Source organism: Chiloscyllium plagiosum, unplaced genomic scaffold (assembly GCF_037043375.1).
Source record: "Chiloscyllium plagiosum isolate Xiang-an unplaced genomic scaffold, Cpla_swu_hap1 HiC_scaffold_25, whole genome shotgun sequence".
Lineage (NCBI taxonomy): Eukaryota > Metazoa > Chordata > Chondrichthyes > Orectolobiformes > Hemiscylliidae > Chiloscyllium > Chiloscyllium plagiosum.
In genome coordinates, this window is record NW_028270163.1 from 1,214,935 (window position 1) to 1,233,219 (window position 18,285).

The following is an 18,285-nucleotide window of genomic DNA, read 5'->3' on the forward strand; positions in this document are numbered from 1 at the left end:
CACAGTCTGTCTCTGATTTTTAACCAATCTGCTAAACGGCACAAAAAGCCAAATAATCCCCAGATTCATGAATTAGATTAATTGATTGTTAGTGCAGCTTTTAACACAGTCAGGAATGAGATGTGATGCAATTCTTTAGACAGTGAAGCTGGGCAAATGGATGAAGAAGCAATTACTGACTATTTTGGAAACAAAGACCATAATACAGTTAGACTTAGTATCAGTACAGAAAGGACAAAGGTAGAACAGGAGTGTAAGTTCGTAAGTGAGGGAAAACTAACAAGGGGAGAAATGATCTGACAAAAGTGAACTGATTACAGCCACCTAAAATAAGTCAGTGGCATATCTGTGGGGCACATTCAAAATGGAGAATATAGAGGCACGTCTACAGTGCAGGCACATCCAATAAAGGAAAAGGGTGGTGCTGTCAAACCCAGTGTCCCCTGGTTATCCAAAAGCATGCAGGATAGGTTAAAGCAGGAAAGCAGAGCTTATGACAATCTCAAAAAAAATTTCAGGAAGCTTAAACGGGTATGAAAAGTACTGAGCAGAAGTGGAAAAAGAAATAAAGAAGGCAAAGAGTGGGTGTAGCAAAATATTGGCCAGTGAAATTAGGAATAATCCAAAATATTCCAAAAATAACCCGAAGTGTTTTTAATGAGTATTTTGTCTTTGTCTTAGAGTCATAGAGATGTACAGCATGGAAACAGACCCTTCGGTCCAACCTGTCCATGCCGACCAGATATCCCAACCCAATCTAGTCCCACCTGCCAGCACCCGGCCCATATCCCTCCAAACCCTTCCTATTCATATACCCATCCAAATGCCTCTTAAATGTTGCAATTGTACCAGCCTCCACCACTTCCTCTGGCAGCTCATTCCATACACATACCACCCTCTGCGTAAAAAAGTTGCCCCTTAGGTCTCTTTTATATCTTTCACCTCTCATCCTAAACTTATGCCCTTTAGTTCAGCGCTCCCCAACCCCAGGGAAAAAACTTTGTCTATTTATCCTATCCATGCCCCTCATAATTTTGTAAACCTCTATAAGGTCACCCCTCAGCCTCCGACGCTCCAGGGAAAACAGCCCCAGCCTGTTCAGCCTCTCCCTGTAGCTCAGATCCTCCAACCCTGGCAACATCCTTGTAAATCTTTTCTGAACCCTTTCAAGTTTCACAACATCTTTCCAATAGGAAGGTGCCCAGAATTGCACGTAATATTCCAACAGTGGCCTAACCAATGTCCTGTACAGGCACAACATGACCTCCCAACTCCTGTACTCAATACTCTGACCAATAAAGGAAAGCATACCAAATGCCTTCTTCACTATCCTATCTACCTGCGACTCCACTTTCAAGGAGCTATGAACCTGCACTCCAAGGTCTCTTTGTTCAGCAACACTCCCTAGGACCTTACCATTAAGTGTATAAGTCCTACTAAGATTTCCTTTCCCAAAATGCAGCACCTCGCATTTATCTGAATTAAACTCCATCTGCCACTTCTCAGCCCATTGGCCCATCTGGTCCAGATCCTGTTGTAATCTGAGGTGACCTTCTTCGCTGTCCACTACACCTCCAATTTTGGTGTCATCTGCAAACTTACTAACTGTACCTCTTAAGCTCGCATCCAAATCATTTATGTAAATGACAAAAAGTAGAGGGCCCAGAACCGATCCTTGTGGCACTCCACTGGTCACAGACCTCCAGTCTGAAAAACAACCCTCCACCACCACCCTCTGTCTTCTACCTTTGAGCCAGTTCTGTATGGCTAGTTCTCCCTGTATTCCATGAGATCTAACCTTGTTAATCAGTCTCCCATGGGGAACCTTGTCGAATGCCTTACTGAAGTCCATATAGATCACATCTACTGCTCTGCCCTCATCAATCTTCTTCGTTAATTCTTCAAAAAACTCAATCAAGGTTGTGAGACATGAGTTCCCACGCACAAAGCCATGTTGACTATCCCGAATCAGTCCTTGCCTTTCCAAATACATGTACATCCTGTCCCTCAGGATTCCCTCCAACAACTTGCCCACCACTGAGATCAGGCTCACTGGTCTATAGTTCCCTGGCTTGTCTTTATCGCCCTTCTTAAACAGTGGCACCACGTTTGCCAACCTCCAGTCTTCCGGCACCTCACCTGTGACTATCGATGATACAAATATCTCAGCAAGAGGCCCAGCAATCACTTCTCTAGCTTTCCACAGAGTTCCCTGGTACACCTGATCAGGTTCTGGGGATTTATCCATCTTTAACCATTTCAAGACATCTAGCACTTCCTCCTCTGTAATCTGGACATGTTACAAGATGTCACCATCTATTTACCTACAGTCTATATCTACCATACCTTTTTCCACAGTAAATACTGATGCAAAATATTCATTTAGTATCTCCCCCATTTTCTGTGGCTCCACACAAAGGCCGCCTTGCTAATCTTTGAGAGGCCCTATTCACTCCCTCGTTACCCTTTTGTCCTTAATATATTTGTAAAAACCCTTTGGATTCTCCTTAATTCTATTTGCCAAAGCTATTCCATGTCCCCGGTTTGCCCTCCTGATTTCCCTCTTAAGTATACTCCTACTTTCTTTATACTCTTCTAAGGATTCACTCGATCTATCCTGTCTATACCTGACATATACTTCCTTCTTTTTCTTAACCAAACCCTCAATTTCTTTCATGATTTGGAGATGCCGCTGTTGGACTGGGGTGTACAAAGTTAAAAATCACACAGCACCAGGTTATAGTCCAACTGGTTTAATTGGAAGCACACTAGCTTTCGGAGCGACGCTCCTTCATCAGGTGATAGTGGAGGGCTCGATGGTAACACAGAATTTATAACAAAAATTTACAGTGTGATGTAACTGAAATTATACGGCATGGTGGCACGGTGGCACAATGGTTAGCACTGCTGCCTCACAGCGCCAGAGACCCGGGTTCAGTTCCCGCCTCAGGCGACTGACTGTGTGGAGTTTGCACGTTCTCCTCGTGTCTGCGTGGGTTTCCTCCGGGTGCTCCGGTTTCCTCCCACAGTCCAAAGATGTGCAGGTCAGGTGAATTGGCCACGCTAAATTGCCCGTAGTATTAGGGTAGGGGTATGGGTGGGTTGCGCTTCGGCAGGGCGGTGTGGACTTGTTGGGCCGAAGGGCCTGTTTCTACACTGTAAGTAATCTAATATACATTGAAAAATTGATTGTCTGTTAAACCTTTCATCTGTTAGAATACAGTCATAATTTCACTTCTTTCATGTGTAAATCATAAAACCTTTTTTTTAAAAAGTTGCATTCTCGGGTTAGCTGTTAACAATGGTGATAGCTAGACAATATGTTGAAGGTGTTGGACCCTTGTGTTCTCTAGGAGAAAGTGAGGACTGCAGATGCTGGAGATCAGAGCTGAAAATGTGTTGCTGGAAAAGCGCAGCAGGTCAGGCAGCATCCAAGGAACAGGAGAATCGACGTTTCGGGCATAAGCCCTTCTTCAGGAATGAGGAAAGTGTGTCCAGCAGGCTAAGATAAAAGGTAGGGAGGAGGGACTTGGGGGAGGGGCTTTGGAAATGCGATAGGTGGAGGGAGGTCAAGGTGAGGGTGATAGGCCGGAGTGGGGTGGGGACGGAGAGGTCAGGAAGATGATTGCAGATTAGGAAGGCGGTGCTGAGTTCGAGGGACTTGACTGAGACAAGGTGGGGGGAGGGGAAATGAGGAAACTGGAGAAATCTGAGTTCATCCTTTGTGGTTGGAGGGTTCCCAGGCAGAAGATGAGGCGCTCTTCCTCCAACCGTCGTGTTGCCATGGTCTGGCGATGGAGGAGTCCAAGGACCTGCATGTCCTTGGTGGAGTGGGAGGGGGAGTTAAAGTGTTGGGCTACGGGGTGGTTGGGTTGGTTGGTCCGGGTGTCCCAGAGATGTTCTCTGAAACGTTCCACAAGTAGGCGGCCTGTCTCCCCAATATAGAGGAGGCAACATTGGGAGCAGCGGATGCAATAGATGATCATGTCGGAACTGGCGGTCGATGAATTGAGCATCGTACCCCGTTCTTGTGAGGGCATCCTTGAGTACTTCCAGGTGTACACAAGAACGGGGTATGATGCTCAACCCATCGACCGCCAGTTCCGATGTGCTACAGCAAGGAACCGTAATGACCTCCTCAGGAGACAGACACGTGCTGCAACTGACAGGGTACCCTTCGTTGTTCAGTACTTCCCAGGAGCTGAAAGATTACGCCATGTTCTTCGTGACCTACAACACATTATCAATGAGGATGAGCACCTCACCAAGACCTTCCCCACACCTCCACTACTTGCCTTTAAACAACCGCCAAACCTCAAACAGATCATTGTTCGTAGCAAACTGCCCGGCTCTCAGGACAACGCCATACAACCCTGTCACGGTAGCCGCTGCAAGACGTGTCAGAGTGTGGACATAGATACCACTATTACGTGTGGCGACACCTCCCCCCTTGTACATGGCAGGTACTCATGTGACTCAGCCAACGTTGTCTATCTTATACGTTGCAGGCAAGGATGCCTGGAGGCATGGTACATTGGGGAAACCGAGCAAAGGCTACGACAACGGATGAATGGGCACCGCACAACAATCAATAGACAGGAGGGTTCCCTCCCAGTTGGGGAACACTTCAGTGGTCCAGGACATTCAGCCTCGGACCTTCGGGTGACCATCCTCCAAGGTGGACTTCGGGACAGGCAGCAGAGAAAAGTGGCCGAGCAGAGGCTGATAGCTAAGTTCGGTACCCATAGGGAGGGCCTCAACCGGGACCTTGGGTTCATGTCACATTACAGGTGACCACCATTGCACTATACACACACACAGATACTCCTACACACACACATTCTCACATACACAAGGACACATACACACAGACATGCACACAGACACCCACACACACCCTTACAGACACACACACCCCCACACTCACACATGCACCCCCTCACAGGCTTAAGACTCACTACACACACACACATACATTTTCTCACACTCACAACCCCCAACCCAGACAGACACACACAGACAGACAAAGACCCACATGCACACATATATTTTGTGGGGTGAATTGGTACTTGCAGGGTTACATTGTACTTTGCTCAAAAACTGCATACATTCGTGTAGAACTCTGAGCTCAAAAACTGCATGAATTTATGTAAAACTCTGTTATCTCACTTTTAAACATCATGGCATAGACAGAGAACACAGGGGGCTAACACCTTCAACATATTGTCTCGCTATCACCATTGTTAACAGCTAACCCGAGAATGCAACTTTTTAAAAAAAAGCTTTTGTGATTTACATATGAAAGAAGTGAAACTATGACTGTATTCTAACAGATGAAAGGTTTAACAGACAATCAATTTTTCAATGTATAATTTCAGTTACAATCACACTGTAAATTTTTGCTATAAATTCTGTGTTAGGATTGAGCCCTCCACTATCACCTGATGAAGGAGCTAGTGTGCTTCCAATTAAACCTGTTGGACTATAACCTGGTGTTGTGTGATTTTTAACTCAATTTCTTTAGTCATCCAGCATTCCCTATACCTACCAGTCTTCACAAAAGATTCCAGATATTTTAGTTGTAGAGGAGTGTGAAACGTTCATTAAATTTCCATATGATGCAAAGGGAAGTACTGAAACCTCTGACCTTTTTGGAAGATGGATAAATCACCTGGGCCACAAAAATTGTATTTTGGGTTTTACAGGTCACCAGGGAGGAAATGGTGAATGGTTTGAGGATTATTTTCTAATTCTCACCAGGTGCAGGTGTGGTACAAGAGGATTGGAGCGCTGTGGATATTGTCCAATATTCAAAAAAAAATGTGGGCAATAAGACAAGTAGTTCAACATTGGTCAGTCTGATTTTGGTGGTAGGCAAATTACAAGAGTCAATTAATTGTTGTTTGGAAGGGCACAAATGAATCAGGGATAGTCATCATGGTTTGTTCAGGGAGATTGTGTTTTACAAACTCAATGAGTTTTTTGAGGAAGTAACAAAGAAGATTATGGAAGTAGTGTAATCTTGATATTTTTGTGCCTTTTCATTGTGGATTCAAATGAGAGAATAATGGCTTTTAAAAACTAAAAATTGTTGCACTGTTTGAAAGAAGTAATTTGATCCTCTTTGTCAGTGAACTGGAGCCAAGGTTTTACGTAGCAATGAAACTTTTGTTGGCAACAAGCAACTGATTGATTTGCGGATTAGTGACCAGTTATCGATGACAAAGGTCTTCTGCCTGCCAACAATGCTGTGGTTGGTAGGGTAATTTGGACAGGTGGATGTGAGCATTAGAAGCTCAAACTGCTTAGGAAACTCTGACAGAAATTACTCTCTTAGAGGAATTGAAAAACTCACTACCTTCTGTAAGAAGAATGCATTTCGAGGACAAAAGGGCTGCAGCTTCTAGACAGGCAGCAATAGTGGCTGATAATTATGTGTTAATCCATAAAACTAAATATTTTTTCTAACATTCTCATAAATTTGAAAGGCATAAAAAATGAGGGAGTTAAAGGAAACTAAGTAACTACGGTAAGGTATGAACAGCTGGGAATGCCTCCCCTCAGATCAGAAGGGAACGTACTGAGGGTGGGGGGGGGGGTGAGAATCAGAAGCTGAGCTGTTTCCATTGTAACAAAGTGAGACTCATTCGTTCAGAATGCTGGAAGTTACAAGGGAAACCCATGGAGATTGGAGATTGTAAGAATGAGCCTGAAATGAAACATAAATGACCATGGATCAGATAGTAGCTTTAACTTCAACAAGGTCAGTGGAGTTAAACAGTGCAGACAGTGCGAAAGCAGTATGTAATGTCAATGAAATATGAATGGTTTTATCTAAAAGGAGGAGAGCCCCTTTTTCTTCGAAGGAAACATTAAAGCCCATAGTGTGACCAGAAGTACTGTGACTTCTCAAAATCTCTTGACAGAGAATTATTTAGTTTTCCATCCAGAGAGTTCAGTGAAAGCCAAAGTGATGGTAAATAATGGCTGGAGAGAATTTCCTGGTTGCATTGTACAAAGTCCAATTGCATGTCACTTGGCTGGACTCGTGATAGTCAGGTAGTTAAGCAATAACCTGTGGATGGTATGGATTTAATCCTGGGAAATGATCGAACAAGGATGAAGGACTTAGCTTCGTCTATGATCACAGAAAGCTAAATTGAAACTCAAAAGACAGAACAATTGTAGGGCGGCACTGCTGCCTCACAGTGTTCTATTCCCCGCTCGGGTGACTATTTGTGTGGAGTTTGCACATTCTCCCCGTGTCTGCGTTAGTTTCCTCCAAGTGCTGTGGTTTCCTCACAGAGTTTAACGATGTGCAGGTTAAGTGGATTGGCCATGTTAAATTGCCCGTGGTGTCCAAGGATGTGTAAGCTAGGTGGATTAGCCATGGGAAATGCAGGGTCTGGGTGGGATGCTCATTGGAGGATCAGTGGAACTTGATGGGCCAAATGGCATGCTTCCACACTGTAGGGATTCTGTAATAAGTTTTGGCTTTTTTTCCATTGAGTGTATCAATAAACAGAGACCAAAACTTCATGAAAATGTATTGGCATGCTGACAAACATATCCGCATGTTAGCTAGCAGGAAAAGCTCAACATTAGACAAAGTAATTAAACCATTGATACTTATATCTGATTTTGAAGATCTATTCAATTAAGTCTTGGTAGAACAGGACACTAGTATATCCTCACAATAATAGGTATGACAGTCTGATTCCCAGAAGCTATTCCTTTAAGAACAACTACAACTAGGGCAGCCATGGAAAATTAATGCAGTTTTCTAGTTGGGATGGACTACCAGTTGAAATACTGTTTGATCGGGGTTCTACGTTTATGTTTGAAGTTTTCCAGGAGATCACAAGCATAGAACATAGAACATAGAAGAATACAGCGCAGTACAGGCCCTTCGGCCCTCGATGTTGCGCCGATCCAAGCCCACCTAACCTACACTAGCCCACTATCCTCCATATGCCTATCCAATGCCCGCTTAAATGCCCATAATGAGGGAGAGTCCACCACTGCTACTGGCAGGGCATTCCATGAACTCACGACTCGCTGAGTAAAGAACCTACCCATAACATCTGTCCTATACCTACCCCCCCCTTAATTTAAAGCTATGCCCCCTTGTAATAGCTGACTCCATACGTGGAAAAAGATTCTCACTGTCGACCCTATCTAAATCCCTAATCATCTTGTACACCTCTATCAAGTCACCCCGAAACCTTCTTTTCTCCAATGAAAACAACTCCAAGTGCCTCAGCCTTTCCTCATACGATCTTTCTACCGTACCAGGCAACATCCTGGTAAACCTCCTCTGCACCCGTTCCAGTGCCTCCACATCCTTCCTATAGTATGGCGACCAAAACTGCACACAATACTCCAGATGCGGCCGCACCAGAGTCTTATACAACTGCATCATGACCTCAGGACTCCGGAACTCAATTCCTCTACCAATAAAAGCCAGTACGCCATATGCCTTCTTCACCGCACTATTTACCTGGGTGGCAACTTTCAGAGATCTGTGTACATGGACACCAAGATCCCTCTGCTCATCCACACTACCAAGTATCCATTAGCCCAGTACCCCATCTTTTTGTTACTCTTACCAAAGTGAATCACCTCACACTTAGCTACATTGAACTCCATTTGCCACCTTTCTGCCCAGTTCTGCAGCTTATCTATATCCCGCTGTAACCTGCCACATCCTTCCTCACTGTCTACAACTCCTCCGACTTTCGTATCATCCGCAAACTTGCTCACCCAACCTTCTAACCCCTCCTCCAGGTCATTTATAAAAATGACAAACAGCAATGGTCCCAAAACAGATCCTTGCGGAACACCGCTAGTGACGGCACTCCAAGATGAACCTTTGCCATCAACTACTACCCTCTGTCTTCTTCCAGCCAGCCAACTCCTAATCCAAACCTCCAACTCACCCTCAATGCCATACCTCTGTATTTTTTGCAGTAGTCTACCATGGGGAACCTTATCAAACGCCTTACTAAAATCCATATACACCACATCTACCGCTTTCCCCTCGTCCACCTCCTTAGTCACCTTCTCAAAGAATTCAATAAGGTTTGTGAGGCACGACCTGCCCTTCACAAAACCATGCTGACTATCCTTGATCACATTATTCCTATCCAGATGTTCATAAATCCTATCCCTTACAATTGTCTCTAAGATTTTGCTCACAACAGAAGTGAGACTCACCGGCCTGTAGTTACTAGGGTTATCCCTACTCCCCTTCTTGAACAAGGGAACCACATTTGCTAGCCTCCAATCTTCTGGCACTACTCCTGTAGACAACGAGGACATAAAAATCAAGGCCAATGGCTCTGCAATCTCCTCCCTTGCTTCCCAAAGAATCCTAGGATAAATGCCATCAGGCCCAGGGGACTGATCTATTTTCACCCTTTCCAGAATTTCCAACACCTCTTCTCTACATACCTCCTGAAATTGCACACAGAATTTCGATGTTTCGTATATTTAAAAACAGACAATATGATTAGAGCCTACACTTTTGCTGTCCTTGTCAAACTTGTCTTTAACTAAGAATATGCTGTAAGTTCCTTTTGCAGTTCTGAATCCGGCTTTTGTCTGAATTTATCACTAAGCTAGCCAGTAGAAGCTCCAGTAGAAACAGAGATTCATTACATGCTAATTGAACTAGGTCACGTTCATCAATAGTGTTGGTTCAAATAGATTATGTATGTGTTAGAGAAAGTAAATGCAGTCATGAAGCAGTTTGGAGAAAAACAATTGAAGTTAGGTGTGTGTCATCCACAAACAAGGTGGGGTCAGGTGTCTTTGTCGAGATGCCATCAAACTTTCAAAACCCCAATTAAGGCACTGTCACAACTACTCACAACATTGGCACAAGGGATTGGATTTCTTCCTCTTTGCTGCCAGAGATTTCCCCCAATTAATCCACTGGATTAACACATTTGATTTGATTTGTGATCACAAGATCCATTAGGGTTAGGAAGAACTTCTTGAATAAAAAGATACATCTTCAATGTTGGATTCCTTGTCCATGTCCCAAGAAAGACTCACAGGAGAACGTAGGGTAGCACAGGAACATCTAAAGGTTCACAGGATAAAATGAAAGAAACATTCAGCAACAGGATTATTTCAAGTTGGAGATTAAGTCTTTAATTATTGCTTTTAAGGTGAGCCTCTGAAAGTGAAATTCAGTGATTCATATAACGTAATTAGGATAGTTAATGAAGCGAGTTACCTGATTAAAAACTTATAATTGTGGGAAGGAGAATCAGTTATGTCATACAAAATTATTGCAAACATATCAATGTAGGGAAGAAGATATGGAGAAATAAATGTGTCTAGTGGTAAGAGTAGTGGGAGCTAATGGGAGTGAGGTGGGGGAGAGGTAAACAGTTCTCAAAGCGAACATCCTACCATTGACTCACTAACACAGAAATACCGGCACAGTTAGACAATGTGTTCTTATATGGAGGGAAAGGACAACAGGAGAATCTTGGAAAACTACTGAGAAAGTATAAGGTAATCTGTAAAGATACACCTGGAAATACTATGTCAGTTAGATGTGGATGTGGGATATTCCAGACTGAAGAAACAATATCCTTAGTTTGAGCTGAGAAAAGCAAGCTCCAGTAGAAACAGAGATTCATTACATGCTAATTGAACTAGGTCACGTTCGTCAATAGTGTTGGTTCAAATAGATTATGTATGTGTTAGAGAAAGTAAATGCAGTCATGAAGACAGATTCATACTCAATTCCACAATTAGAAAATTGCATTGATATGTTTGGCAGTGCATCATTGCTTTCCGAGATCTATTGAAGGACTACTGGCAGGTGCCACTAACATCAGAGGCCTAAGAAATATCTGCTTTTGTTACATGAAGTGGGTTATACAATGTCAACCAGTTAAAATGGGGTTAAAAAAAACACCCAGTTTCATTCCAGAAGCTTATGAATCAAGTTATAATGGGGATTCATAATTGAGTAGTGTGTGTAGATGGTATTGGGATATGTGTTAGCACTTAATAAAGGAAAGTGGGCCAGGTGGAAGACCTGTTAAGCAAATACAGCTGGCTAGCTTAGTGATAAATTCAGACAAAAGCCGGATTCAGAACTGCAAAAGGAACTTACAGCATATTCTTAGTTAAAGACAAGTTTGACAAGGACAGCAAAAGTGTAGGCTCTAATCATATTGTCTGTTTTTAAATATACGAAACACGAAATTCTGTGTGCAATTTCAGGACAAAGCTGTTCAATGAATAAGCAGAAGTCATTTGGTCAACAGAATGCCAAGTAGCCTTTGAGAATCTGAAGGTATTGTTAATAACTGAAGCAGTGTTCACCCTTACTTTTCTAGACCTTTCAAAGTGACAGTTGATACTAATGAGTTTCAGGATAGTTGCTGTCTTATTATAGGGTATTAAGTTGAGAATCGAGTAGCTAGTAGGGTACTTCTCTATGATACTGAACTACTGTTAGATGAAATAGTTTCCTGTGGTAAAAGAGATTTTGGGATTGTTGCTGGCTCTTCAATACTTTGAGGTCTATATAAAACACAGAGAGTTAGAGCAATGGAAATCTACAACACAGAAAAAGGCCCTTCAGCCCATCAAGTCTGCACCAGTCAAAAACAATCAGCTAACTATTCTAATCCCATTTTCCAGCATTTGGTCCATAACCCTGTGTGCCTTAGCATTATAAGTGCACATCTTAATAGTTTTTAAAATTTTATGAGGGTTTCTGCCTCTACCACCGTTACAGAGAGTGAGTTTCAGATTCCCACGACCATCTCCTCCTCACATCTCCTCTAAACTTTTTACGCCTTACCTTAAATTTATGACTCCTGGTCATTGATCTCTCCATGAAGGAGAAATGTTTCTTCATGTCTACCTTATCTATGCCCCTCATAATTTAATATATCTCAATCAGGTCCTGACACAATCACAGCATTCAAAAAGGATGAATACATGAAGAGGAAGGGATTAGAGGGATATGGATCCTGTAAGTTTTAGTATGGATCCTGTAAGTTTTAGTATGGAAGGGCAAAATATATGGCACAGGACTGGGGGGGCCAAAGGGCCTGTTCCTACGCTACATTGTTCTTTGCAGTTTGTATTGAATTCCATTTGCCACTGACTAGCCATCTGACAAACCTGATGCTGGAAATTTATTTAGTTTTAAGCCTGCCAGACCATTCAGAACCTTCTTTCTGTCATTCCTAATTTATTTAATTATATCACAGACCTTCCTCCTGATTTCTATACCCACATTGTCGCTCTCACTCATCAACACCAGCACTAAGTATTCATTTAGAACCCTACCTACATCCTCTGACTCCACACACAAATTACCATTGCTAATAATTTTATTAGCAACTTTATAGAGCATTGATTAGGCCACAGATTGAATATCATTGCAGTTCTGGTCACCACACTATCAGAATGATGTGATTGCACTGGAGGGGGTGCAGAGATTCACCAGGATGGACTTTGCTAACCATAGGGAAAGTGCCAAATGACTGGAGGATGGCTAATGTGGCTCTTTTGTTCAAGAAGGGCAGCATGGATAGGCCAGGTAATTACAGACCAGTTAGTAAGACATCAATGGTAGGGAATTATTGGAAAAAATTCTGTGGGACAGGATTAATCAACACTTGGAGATAGTCAGGGATAGTCAGCATGGATTTGTTAGAGGGAGATCTGATTCTGGGTAATCGATCTTAGAGGACAGGAAAAAATTGTGGCTGTAAGAGCTGCTCCTTTTTTGAGGTATTTCAGTGTTGGAGCTGATTTTCTTGGTAATTGCTATTATATAAGCTGTTGCACTGTTTTAGAACTTTGGGGAGAAAAGATAAAAACAACAGCACTTTCAAAAGTCAGAAGAGAGACAAACATAGGGATCACATGGTCAGTGAATCAAACAAAAAGGAAGCCCACACTGCTGTCTGACACAGCAGTGTATCAGCACAACTGTTGCTTTTGCTTTTTGAGTTCAAGTATCTCTGGACATCAGAATGCATCTAAGAAAAATTGGACTCTCAGGGGAATGAACACTAACAGCCAAGTTTCTGGAACCAAGACTGGCTAAAATGTAACATCAGGGTCCAAGTGGTTGATTGTGACATGGGACTCTGTAGTTAGAGGCACAAACAGACGTTTCTGCGGCCAACAGCGAGAAATCGGAATGGTGTGTTGCCTCTCTGGAGCCAGGATCATTGGATAGCTTGGAGACAATATTCTCAAGGGGAAGAGGGACAAGCAGGAGGTTATTGCACACATTGAAACTAATGACATTGGACAGAAAAAGGATGAGATTCTGAAGGGAGAATATAGGAAAGTAGGCAGGAATTTAAAAAGGAGATCCTCAAGGGTAGTTATACCTGTATTGCTCCCAGTGCTACAAGCTACTGAGGGTAGGAATAGGAGGATAGAGCAGATGAATGCAGTGGGACAGAAAGGTTCACGTTGTTGGATCATTGGAATTTCTTCTCGGGTAGAAGTGACAAGTACAAGAAGGATGGATTGCACCTGAATTTGAAGGGGACTAATATATTGGCAGGGAGTTTGCAAGAGCTGCTTGGGATGATTTGAACTAGTAAGATGGGGTTAGGGCCACAGGAAGATAGTAAGGAAAGAGATCAATCTGAGACTGGTACAGTTGGAAAAAGGAGCAAGTCAAATAGTTTGGGCAGCTGGAACAAAGCAGAGAACAAGGTAGAACTGATAAATTAAACTGCATTTATTTCAATGCAAGAGGCTTAACAGGGAAGGCAGATAAACTCAGGGCATGGTTAGGAACATGGGACTGGGATATCATAGCAGTTACAGAAATGTGGCTCAGGGATGGGCAGGACTGGCAGCATAATGTTCTAGGATACAAATGCTACAGGAAGGACAGAAAGGGGGCAAGAGAGGAGGGGGGAGTGGCATATTTGATAAGGGATAGCATTACAGCTGTACTGAGGGAGGATATTCCTGGGACTATTCCAGTAAGGTTATTTGGCTGGAACTCAGAAAAAAAGAGAGGGATGATCACCTTATTGGGATTGTATTATAGACCCTCTAGTAGTCAGAGGGAAGTTGAGAAACAAATTTTTAGGAGATCTCAGCTATCTGTAAGAATTATAGGGTGGTTATGGTATGGGATTTTAACTTTCCAAACATAGACTGGGACTGCCATAGTGTTAAGGGTTTAGATGGAGAGGAATTTGTTAAGTGTGTACAAGAAAATTTTCTGATTCAGTATGTGGATGTACCTACTAGAGAAGGTGCAAAACTTGACCCACTCTTGGGAAATAAGACAGGGCAAGTGACTGAGGTGTCAGTGGGGGAGCACTGATGGAAAAGGATAGACTGCATCTAAAAGTTAAAGTTCTAAGTTAGAGGAAGGCCAATTTTTACGATGTTAAGAAACAGCTTTTGAAAGTTGATTAAGTGCAGATGTTCGCAGGTGAAGGGCTGCCCATTTTCCTGCTGGAAATGCAATAACGAGGGTCCAGAGATAGTATATTCCCATCAGGGTGAAAGGCAAGGCTGGTAGGTATTGGGAATGCTGGATGACAAGAGAAATTGAGGTTTTGGTTGAGAAAAAGAAGGAAGCATATCTCAGGTATAGACAGGATAGATCGAGTGAATCCTTAGAGTATAAAGGCAGTCGGAGTATACTTAAGAGGCAAATCAGGAGTGAGAAGAGGGGACATGAGATAGCTTTGGCAAATTGGGTTAAGAAGAATCCAAAGGGATTTTATCAATACATTAAGGACAAGTGGGTAACCAGGGAGAGAATCAGCAAGGCAGCCTATGTGTAGAATGGCAGGAGATGGGGGAGATACTAAACAAGTATTTTGCATCAGTGTTTACTGTGAAGGACATGAAAGATATAGAATAAAGAAAAATAGTTGGTGACATCTTGCAAAATGTCCATATTACAGGAGAGGAGGTGCTGGATATCTAAAAAAGCATAAAGGTGGATAAATCCTCAGGACCTGATCAGGTGTACCCTAGAACTCTGTGGGAAGCTGGAGAAGTGATTGCTAGACCTCTTACTGAGATATTTGTATCATCAATAGTCACAGGTGAGGTGCAGGAAGACTGGAGGTCGGCTAACGTGGTGCCACTATTTCAGAAAGGTGGTAAGGAAAAGCCAGGGAACTATAGACCGGTGAGCCTGTCATCAGTAGTGGGCAAGTTATTGGAGGAAATCCTGACAGATAGAATTTACATGTATTTGGTAAAGGCAAGGACTGATTAGGGATAGTCAACATGGTTTTGTGCATGAGAAATCATGTCTCACTAACTTGGTGGAGTTTTTTGAAGAAGTAATGAAGAGGATTGATGAGGGCAGAATGGTGGATGTGATCTGTGTGGACTTCAGTAGGGCATTTGACAAGGTTTCACATGGTAGACTGGTTAGCAAGGTTAAATCACGTGGAATACAGGGAGAACTAATCATTTGTATAACTGGCATGAAGGCAGAAGATGGAGAGTGGTGGTGGAGGGTTGCTTTTCAGATTGGAGGCCTGTGACCAGTAGAGTGTCACAAGGATCAGTGCTGGGTCCACTGTTTTGGATGTGAACATAGGCAGTATAGTTATTAATTTTGCAGATGACACCAAAATTGGAGGTGTAGGGGACAGTGAAGAAGGTTACCTCAGAGTACAATGGGATCTTGATCAGATGGGCTTAGGAGTGGCTGGTGGAGTTTAATTTAGGTGAAGGTGAGGTGCTGCATTTTGGAAAGGCAAATCAGGGCAGAACTTAAATCAGGTGCTGGGGAGTGTTGCTGACAAAGATACATTGGAGTGCAGATTCATAGCTCCTTGAAAGTAGAGTCACAGACAGACAGAGGCAAATGAAGAAGGCATTTGGTATGCTTTTCTTTATTGGTCAGAACACTGAGTATAGGAGTTGGGAGGTCATGTTGCAGCTGTATAGGACATTGGGTAGGCCATTTTTGGAATATTGCATGCAATTCTGTTCTCTCTCCTATCTAAAGGATGTTGTGAGACTTGAAAGGTTTCAGAAAAGATTCACAACTATGTTGCCAGAGTTGGAGGGTTTGAAATATAGTTAGAGGCTGAATAGGTTGAGGCTGTTTTCCTTGAAGCATCAGACGCTGAGGAGTGACCTTATAGAGGTTTTTAAAATCATGAGGGGCATGGACAGGGTAAATAGACAAAATCTTTTTCCTGGGGTAGGGGAGTCCAGAACTAGAGGACATTGGTTTAAGGTGTGATGATGCTGTTCCTTGAATAAGGTTATGGTGTCCTTTTTTTTCAGAGAGGGTGTAGAAGCCACAGACTCCAAAAAGTCTGGGGTTGATCAGTTTTTGGGCCAATTTGATTATAGCTAACAGATACTGCCTCAGGAAAAAGGCTTCTAAGTTTTAAAAAAAACCCTTGTACAATGAAAGAGGAGTGGCCAGTTGTCCCAGTTCAGATTTTCTTTAGTATGGTCTGGCTATTCACTGAAAGCAGTCAGGTAGTTGTAAAAGCTGCTAGACCCAAAGAAGCAGGTCTGTGATCATCCTCTCTCTGATTTCTCTCCTGTAAGACCCTGGATTTGATTTTATCTTTTGTGCCAAGGGATGTTTATGGAGATTGTTGCAAGTATTTGGAAGAGCATCATTAAGTTGGTATGGTCTGTTGGGTTTTTGGATAGGTTAAGTTATTTGGTATTCTGTTCTCTTTGTGTTTTATTCGGTAAACTTGTGAATAAATTCTGTTTTGTTTAAAACTAAGTAGTTTGACCAGCTGCATTCCTAATAGAATATCTGTGTTACACCCACTTAAAATAACGAGCAAAGTTAGGGTCTGGGCTACTTTCTTGAAATGTTTTGAGGGGGTCTGGTCTGGTCCATAACAAAGGTAAGAGGGGAAAGATTTAAAAGGGACCTAAAGGCCAACTGTTTCACGCAGAGTATGGTGCATGTATGGAATGAGCTGCCAGAGGAAGTGATGGAGGCTGGTACAATTACAGTATTTAAAAGGCATCTAGATGGGTATATGAATAGGAAGGATTTGGAGGGATGCTGGCAAATGGGACTAGATTAATTTAGGATATCTGGTTAGCAAGGACTTGTTGGACCGAAGGATTTATTTCCATGCTGTACATCTCTATGACTCTGACTAATTTAGTTGAGTATTTTGAAAAAGATCCTAAATATCCTGATAAGGGTGGCACAGTTGATATGGCTTACATGGAATTCGGTAAAGTTTTGAGAAGGTTCCACAGGGCAAATTCATCCAAAAGGTGAGAACCCATAGGATCCAAGGCAAATTGTCGAATTGGATCCAAATTTGGCTTACACATCAGAGGCAAAGGGAGATGGTAGAATGATGCTATTGTGATCGGAAGCCTTTTGCCAGCAATGTACTGCAGAATCAGTGCTGGGATCTTGCTGTTCGTTATGTACATTAACCAATTGGATGTGAAAGTTGAAGGTGTAATTGGTAAGTTTTTTAAATGGCACAAACATTGGTGGTGTTAGTGACAGTAAGAAGGATGATCTCAGGCTACAGTCTAATATTGATCAGCTGGTAAATTGGACAGACTGCTGGCAGATGGAATTTAACCCTGTTAAGTGTGAAGTGATGCGTTTTGGGAGCTCTAATAAGGATATAAATAATGAATGGTAGGTCCCAAGGGAGTACTGATGAACAAAGGGACCTTGGTGTACAAGCCTGTAGATCTCTGAAGGTGTTACCACATGTAAACAAGGTGGTAAATAAGGCAGTCTGGATGCTTGCTTTCATTAGCTGGGGCATAAAATATAGGAGTAAGGAAGCCTTGTTTCAACTTTATAAAATGTTGATTAGGCCACAAATGGAATACTGTGTGCAGTTCTGATTGCCATGCGATCAGCAAAATGTGATTGTACTGGAGAGGGTGCAGAGAAATTTCATCAGGAGGTTGCCTGGGATGAAAGGTCTCAGTTATATGAAGCTGAATCCCTCGTGCTCTGAGGTAGCAGTGCTAACCTCAGTGGATAGGCTGGGTTTGTTTTCCTTGGAGCAGAGGAAGCTGAGGAGGGAATATGATTAAGGTGTACAAAATTATGAAAGGCGTAGACAGAAATCTTTTCCCAATGGCAGATGTGTTTAAGACTAGAGGGCATAAAGTTAAGGTGAAGAGTAAGTAGTTTAGAGAGGATCAGAGAAAAATGTTTTCACCCAGAGGGTGGTAGAAATATGGAACATACTGTGGAAGAGTTTAGTGAAGGGAGGTGCTCTCACAACATTAAAAAAAAATCTGGATGAGCAGTTAAAATGCACACAGTAG